The 8,053-nt window shown below is 37.4% G+C and overlaps 1 pseudogene; it reads right to left on the bottom strand.

Annotated features, from left to right (window-relative positions):
* LOC102868978 overlaps positions 1-7,690 on the bottom strand; it is a 24,961-nt pseudogene extending 17,271 nt beyond the window's left edge.
* Between the last annotated feature and the right edge of the window lie 363 nt (positions 7,691-8,053).

The raw sequence follows: 8,053 nt of genomic DNA on the forward strand, positions 1-8,053 counted from the left end.
ACTTTAGAGAGGTCCCTAACAGCAGACTTTCCCATCGCGATACGCTTTTTGATTTCCTGACTGCTGGTGCCAAGAATGTTGACTGTGGAGCCGAGCAAACTGAAGCTGTGAACGATCTCAATCTCTTCGCCATCCATCCTGATGCTGCCAATTGGTCCAGTGGTGAGAATCCATAGGAACCAAAATTTGACTTTGAGCCTATCGCACTTGAATTTAAAAACTATCTCAAGTAACAGCTTTGAGTTCTTGAACACTAGTGAATGAAAACCAGATGAGCTGTGGGAGAATATTATCCACGAAGAATGCAAAATGTAATTATAAAGACAGAAGAGGAACAGAGGACCAAGGTGGATGTTAGAAGGGACTTTAGATATCATTACAGAAGAGTTTCTAGAAGCAAAAACAAAGGGAAAGCATCAAGAAGTTAAGGAGCTGAACAGAAAATTTCAAAAGGCAATGTTGGAAGATAAAGTATTATGAAATATGCAAAGAGCTGGAGTCTGAACTCACTTGGAATTTCATAAACTGAAGAATAAATTCAAGCCTTGAGTTGTAATACTTAGGGACGCTATGGGTTGAATATTAAATGATTCAGGAAGCATTAAAAGAAGGTGGAAGGAACACATAGATTCACTGTACCAAAAAGAAGTGGCTGGCACCGGAGAATTTAATGAAACAACATACAAGCAAGAGGCAATGGTGATGAAGGAAGAAGTTTAAGCTACTCTGAAGAAATTGGCAAATAACAAGGCCCCAAGAATTGAGGGAATACAAAATAATGTATTTCAACAGATGCTGCTCTGGATATGCTCAAAAAGTTGTGCTAAGAAATCTTGAGGCTAACCACCTGGTCAACTGACTGCAAGAGATCCATATTTATTCCCACTCTCCCCCCCCAAAAAAAAAGGTAAGCCAATCAAGTGTAGAAATTTTAGAACAATATCACTAATATTACAGACAAGCAAAAATCTTGCTGACTGGAACAATACATTGACAATGAACTACAAGAAATACAAGCTGGATTTAGAAAAGACTGTAGCACCAGAGACAATGTCAGATGGATCTTGGTTGAAAGAGTACTAGAGGAATGTCTGTCTGTGCTTCAGTGACTTTGTAAACGAATTTGTGCAGATCAGAACAAATTGTGGATAACCTTGAGAAAAATGGGAATTTCAGAACACTTGATTGTACAGAGCAAGGAAACATTCTGCAGTTGAAAATTAGGAATGAAGTGTGTCAGGGATGTGTCCTGTCTCCATACCTTTTCAATCTATATCAGAGAAGATCATTCAAGAGGGGAACTTTATGAGGAGGTGTGTGGCATCAAGATTAGAGGAAGACTTATAAACAACCTGCACTATGCAGAGGCTACAACCTTGCTTGCAGAAACTGAGGAGGACCTGAAGCATTTGCTGCAGAAGGAGAAGGAATGAATCCTTCAATAATAATTGAAGCTCAACATCAAGAATCCAAAGATTCTTTAAAAAAACCAAAACAAAGGTTCTCACCCCTGGGCCAATTGGCAGCACCATGCTAGATGGAGAAGAGATTGAGATTGGTAACAATTTCAGCTTGCTTGGCTCCACAATCAACACTCTAGACACCAGTGATCAGAAAATCAAAAGAACTATTGCATTGGGAAAATCTGTTGTCAGGGACCTCTCCAGAGTGCTGAGGAGCAATGCAATAATTTCAGTCTGGAGACCAAGGTGCCCCTGATAAAGGCCATGGTCTTGATAATTACATGCGATGCATCAGAGAGCTGACAATGACTAAGAACAATAAAAGAAAAATTCATGGTTTTGACTTGTGGTGCTGGAGAAGAGTATTGAACAGATCATGGACTGCCAAGAGAATAGGTCCATCTTGGAGAGACTAAAACCAAGTTTTTCCTTGGAGGTGATTTTGAAGTTCTGGCTGACATAATTAGGGCATGTGGCTAGAAGGGACCAGTTGTTGGAGAAGGACATCATGCTTGGAACGGTAGAGGGACAGTACAGAAGAGAAAGATCTTGGATGAGATGGATTGACACAATAACTGGGACAATGGGATTTGGTGTCTGGGAGTCAGTGAGACTGGCTTAGGATAGAGCAGGATTCAAAGCTGTTGTAAAGTTTTGCCATCATAATATTTAGAAACCTATTTGCTTATATTCATGATGAATTCCCCTCCCTATTTGTGCTTTATTTTTTTTACATTAGTTCATTGACAGAACTCAAATACAAATTCAAACAAATTCTTTCAATTTCCCTCACTCCCCCTGTCAAATTGTACAACTCAATGACTAATAACCTCTCCGCCTGCACATTCTCATCCCTCTGCTTCCAGCTTCTCCCACCCTTCCTGTTCCCTTATACTCATTCTACAATAATGGTTTTATATAATATTTATCCTCATGGGACTGAGTTACTTATCATAAGCTCTCCCATGTTAGGTAACAATTTACAAACTTATTGCTCCTGCATGCTGCATAGTATACCATTGTGTGAATGTGCCGTTAATTTCTTAATTCATTTGTTTGTGGGTGGACATTTGGGTAATTTCCAAGTTCTTGTGATGGTGAATAACGCTGTTATGAACATTGATGTGCAAATCTCAGTTTGTGCCTCAGTTCTCATATTCTCGGGGTATATTCCAAGTAGTGGAATAGCTGGGTCATATGGAATTTCCATGTTCAGCTTTTTAAGGAAGTGCCAAACTGCTTTCCAGAATGGTGAACCATTTTATAATCCCACCAGCAATGTGATGATTTTTAAATTCCCCAGAAGTGAGATAGCTACGTTAAAGTATGTTTGTTGTTGTCTTTGAACAGGTATTCGAAAGAATTTTCAGGCAGGCCAGCTAGAGATAACCCACCATGTAATCAGTGGGGCCAAGCTCTTGAGGCGGAAAGGAATTCTAGTGGTCTCAGGCAGAGTGATTCTGAGCCAGAACGAGGTTAGAACTTCACAGTGAGTCCTATTTTTCAGTGACCTAGGTACAGGACAACTATTCACAGAGTACATGATTCCTCCTAAAGACACAGTTTACTTCCCTATTGAATTTCAAATTTCACACCATTAACATTGCCTCACCCATTGCTCCACATTGGACACTGAAACATACAGAAGATATGTTTATTATTTTAAAGCTGTTTGGAGAACTGGCTTAGTTTGAAGCTTAGCTTTACTTGAAAATATATTTAGACTTTCTAAAGATTGGTGAAAGCTATTGAAGTCAGTCTCACAGTAAGACATTTGAAGGTAAATCTTTATAGAGATATTTAGAGAAAGGTTACTATGACGTATTCTTGGATAATTGTTATTATTGGGATACCTGCAAATGTCCTTTCACAAGAACATAAAAATATTCCTTGTTGAGTCAAGTGCCTTGTAATTGTGTTACATCCTCTGGGTCATTAAAGTACCACTTAATACAATGAGGTGCAATTAAGTCAATAGAGCCTTGGTGGTCTGAAAGGTAGCTCTCCAAAGTGCTTCATTTGCTCATCTGTTCTGTGTCAGTAAGGTACGGTTTTCCCGTATTATGTTATCACGATTGACATAGTAGAAACAATATATTTCAAATCTGAATTAAATGGAACTGAAATGACTATATTTTGTGAGCATATTCACAATTCAAGTTTCTGCAAACACAACCTTCATTTTTCATGGTCTTTTCTGAGCAATAATGTAACACTATTACCGTCTGTAGTATATTCAAATGTTTTGTGAGGCAAATGATTTTTTCATGTCCCTCTGTGTGTATTTTATTATTCTCTCTTGTGTTTTCTCTTTCAACTTCAATCATAAATTCATATAGAAGAGGCCCTTTCTACCTTAAGCATAGCCCTAATTTATTGTTGATGCTCAGACATATTAAATAATGATTAGAACAATAAAAATTTAGTCCCATGGAAACATTATTTAATTTTCTTCAACCTTAGATTACATGTCATCCTCCTGGTAATACATGATAGCTAGATGATTTATGTGTTCTCAAAGTTTTTAGTTATTTTACTGAAATAAATATATAGTCCCCTTTTGTTACTAATATTTTAGTCCTTTCTGATTCTGTGGTTTTAATTTCTTCCATTTTTCTACTTAAAGACTTACATGAAATGCTTTTCAATGTCTTAGCCATTTTTCCATTATCATATATTTCAAGGTCTTTTTGATTTGTTAGGACTATTTTTCTCAATATATTTACAAGATTTCATCTTATTGTTTTTTACTGATGACTAGCAATTTATTCTGTTTATCTTTCCTTTTTAAATTAATGCTGTGTGGTTTTGCTTTTTTTCTTTGTCTGCCATCCTCGAGTCTTTCATCAGTTATTGATTAATTCTCTTGGATTTCTACCAAGCACTTTTATGTGTTGTTGTTTTGTGCTGTTGAGTCATCTGCGCCCCAAGCAACCCTATGCACTAAACCCTGCTTTATCCTGTGCCAATCTTATTGTCTCAGACACACCCACCCCCCTTTGCCGCAGCCATTGAATCAATCTATCTTATCAAGGGTCTTCCTCCCTTGTGGTGTCCCTCTACCCTCCCAAGTATAATGTCCTCTCCAAGGACTGATCCCGCTTTGCAACAATGTCCAAAGTATGTCAGAAAATACTTCAGACTCCTTGCTTCCAAGGAGTAGCCTGGTTTTACCCTCTCCAAGACAAACTTGTTTGTTCTCTTAGCAGTCCACGGTATATTCAATACTCTTCTCCAGCACCACAGCTCAAAGGCATCAACTCTCCTTCTATCATCCCTAGTCATTGTCTAGCTATCTGATGCATAGTAAGTCATTACAAAGACTGTGACCTGTATCAGGAGCACCTTAATATCTGGACTGACATTGTTGTTCTTCAGTACATTGGAGAAGTCTCTGACAGCAGACTTTCCCAGGCTTTTAGTAACTTTTTAGCTAACAATTCAAGATATTTTATCAAATTTCTCTTTTTTCTATGACCTGTTAATGGACTACCCAATTCTTTTAATGCTTAAAAAAGCATCGAGACAAAATTCTTAAGCTATCAAAGAGGTAGGTCGAAAGCCTCTTGTTCTCTTTCATGTGGCTCAGATCCCAGTACAACCCTTTGCAGCATGAACAAAAATTATTCCTTGAAATAATTAGCCCAGACTCAGAAAATGTTGTTTTTCAGGCTATATCTATGGCAATTCTGACACATTTTTATGATTTTACTCCAGCAGCAATGACACCACTTGAGAGAGGCTTGCTCCAGACCCTTTTAATCAGAATCTGCTTCTAGAAGATCTTCAGATGATGTTTTAAACACCTTCAAGTTTCAGAACACCTCCATTCAGCAACAAGGATTTACTAAGTACTCTTTTCAGAGAGCTTTCTGGAGAGAGGGGAGATTCTTCCCTGATCTAAGGGGCTGATTACCTTTTCTTCCTTCTCTAAGAGGGCACATTGCAGTTCAAACTCCAAGGGCAGAAATCAATGTTTATTCATTTAGAAATGCACTGAATATGATTTTGGCCAAATGACTAGATATTAAAATCAATATTTGGCTGTAGCCAAGGCTGAGGCTGAATATCATTATTTTAGAATGTCTTGGAAAGATAGAAGAAAAAAAATCAGAAATGTTACAAAAAGAAAAATTATATTAAGCTTTAATTATTTCAATTTTTTTAGCTCTTCCAGCCTTTTAATTGCTTCTGCTAAACATTTGACTAGTAAATAGATGTTTCCTTTCAATCAGCTTCACTAGACAAAAACAAAACATGTCCTGGAAATCTTAGAGCATAAAGAGAATTAAATAATTTTTAAAAATACTGAAAAAGCCTTACAAGTTATTGTGTAAGATCATTATGGCAAAAAGCTAAAGAAAGATTTGTACACAGATAGTATCATTCTAGTTTTGTTATTGAAAAGAGGAAGAGAAGGAGAGGAAAAGAAAAAAGTAATAAATAGATAATAAACACTAAGATGGGTGAAGGAAAAGGAAGCATAGAATTAGTGTTTGTTCCAAAAATTTGAGTACCGTAAGTAATACTATAAAAGGGAGTATGAACTGTTGATTGAAAAAGAACAATATGTTTTGTCAGCTTTCATTCAAATTAGAATAAAATTAAAAAATCCAAAACAGTTACTTATTTTAATATTTGAATGTCAGTGTAAAAATTATCCTAGAAAAATTGTTGTTGTCAGATGCCACTTACTGATTATATTAGGAACAACAAAAAAGTCTTGCTCTTTCCTGTGTAATCCTCATGATTGCTACTATGGAAAAGCTCATTGTCACAGTGTTTCAGTCCATCTTTTTAAGATGTGGTGGGTTTTTGTCTCTTTCACGTTCCAAACATAATGTCCTTTTTTTGCAGGATTGGTGCCTTGTAAAAAGCATCAAAACATGCATACCTATGTTTATTGTGGCTTTGTTCAATATAGCAAGGAGTTGGAGACAACCTAAGTGCCCATCAACAAACAAATGGATAGAAAAGCCGTGGTGTATTCACACAATGGAATACTATGCTGCATTGAAAAATAAGGAACTCATGCAATATTATCAAAATGGGTGACCCTGGAGGACATTATGCTGAGTGAAGTATCTCAGTCACAAAAGGACAAATACTGCATGTTGCCACTGTTGTAAAACAGGACTGACCTCTGGGTTGGGGGTAGACTGAAAAAGATGGGTTCAATAATGTAGACTGCATTGAAACAGATGAGGGAGAAAACTGTTTAAAAGGGATATGTGATGAGGTATTTTTGTCATGACAGGAGTCCAGAGCGAAGGCTGCATGAAGGGATTATAAAACAATGAAAAAATTTTACTTTTCCAAGAGGGTAGTGTAATGGGGCGGGGGTTAGAAGGGGAGAAAAGTGCAACAATGAATGAATGGAAATCCAAAGTCTCTAAATTGTCATTCAAATTAATAATAAATTAAAAAACACCAAAATTGGTACCTTATAACAGCTTGCCTAAAGTATATATGATGAATTTTCACCACCTGTGCTTTTTAAAACAAACCCATAATGTATTTAATATATTAATATAAAGGGTTCAAATAAAAAACATTATTTAAAAAAATAAATAAGACAAAAATTATGCCATGGCTGCAGTAACTTTTAGCTAGAAATCAATGAGAAGACAGACCATCTAAGGGAGAAAGAAAAGAAAGACAGCACGAGGAGAGAGGCTGGACAGACTGGGTCAGTGTTCTTACCTGGAGATTTGCTTTGATAAGTTTCTTGCAGGTGTTTCTTTAAGGCAGTGGAATTGTTCCAGAATTTGATAGCATGTGTATGTAAAGGGTTATTGATGTTGGCCTCGCTTAGTAGGCACTAGATGGAGAGAAGGATGGTTCTGACATCATACAGGGCAGATCACTTGTCCTTTAGGATGTCTACGTAGATGATACCCTGAGTGTTCATGCTGGGGTAGTAGCAGGGAGAGAAGAACTTCACTGTGGGCTTGTTGTAAGGGTAGCCACTGGGAAACGAGAAGGAGAGCTTATATCTCGGGGTCTTCATACACTCTGCCAGCTGCTCTTTGGATGGTCCCCATCCACTTCAAAAGTTTATCCGATTCCTGGAATGCAGAAATTCCTTTGTCACCAGACATGATAGTCATCAGCTTCTGCTGTAGCCTTTTGCCCATAGAGCCCTGAGCAACCCCTCTTCTGAGTTTTCCCCCTTTCTGGGCTGCAACAATGCTGACTGTGGCTGGGTCGTGGTTCTTGGAGGTCATCCGGTTCATAGGTGATGACACAACCTAGAAGACATGGTGGCAACAGCAGTTACTGTATGCACTTGCTCTGTACTTTATTTTATATTGGTTTGCATACAAAATTCATATATATTGTGTATCATTCATGTACATTGCATTTTATATATTCTTACATTCACACTGTGGTTTGTAAAATTAGTCACTATCGATTGATGCTTCCTTATATTGTAGTTTTGTGGGTTTTTTGATTGTTTTTTCTTTTAGAATTATACTTGTGGTAAGAATTACTATCAAACTCCACTCACCGGGCCAAAGACCCTTGTGGTGTTAGCGAAAAACGTTCCCATCATGGAACACACTACACTTGCGAGTTCATAGGCCAGC

The sequence above is a fragment of the Elephantulus edwardii genome, unplaced genomic scaffold (assembly GCF_000299155.1).
Source record: "Elephantulus edwardii isolate Elephantulus edwardi_28Jun2011 unplaced genomic scaffold, EleEdw1.0 scaffold00008, whole genome shotgun sequence".
NCBI lineage: Eukaryota > Metazoa > Chordata > Mammalia > Macroscelidea > Macroscelididae > Elephantulus > Elephantulus edwardii.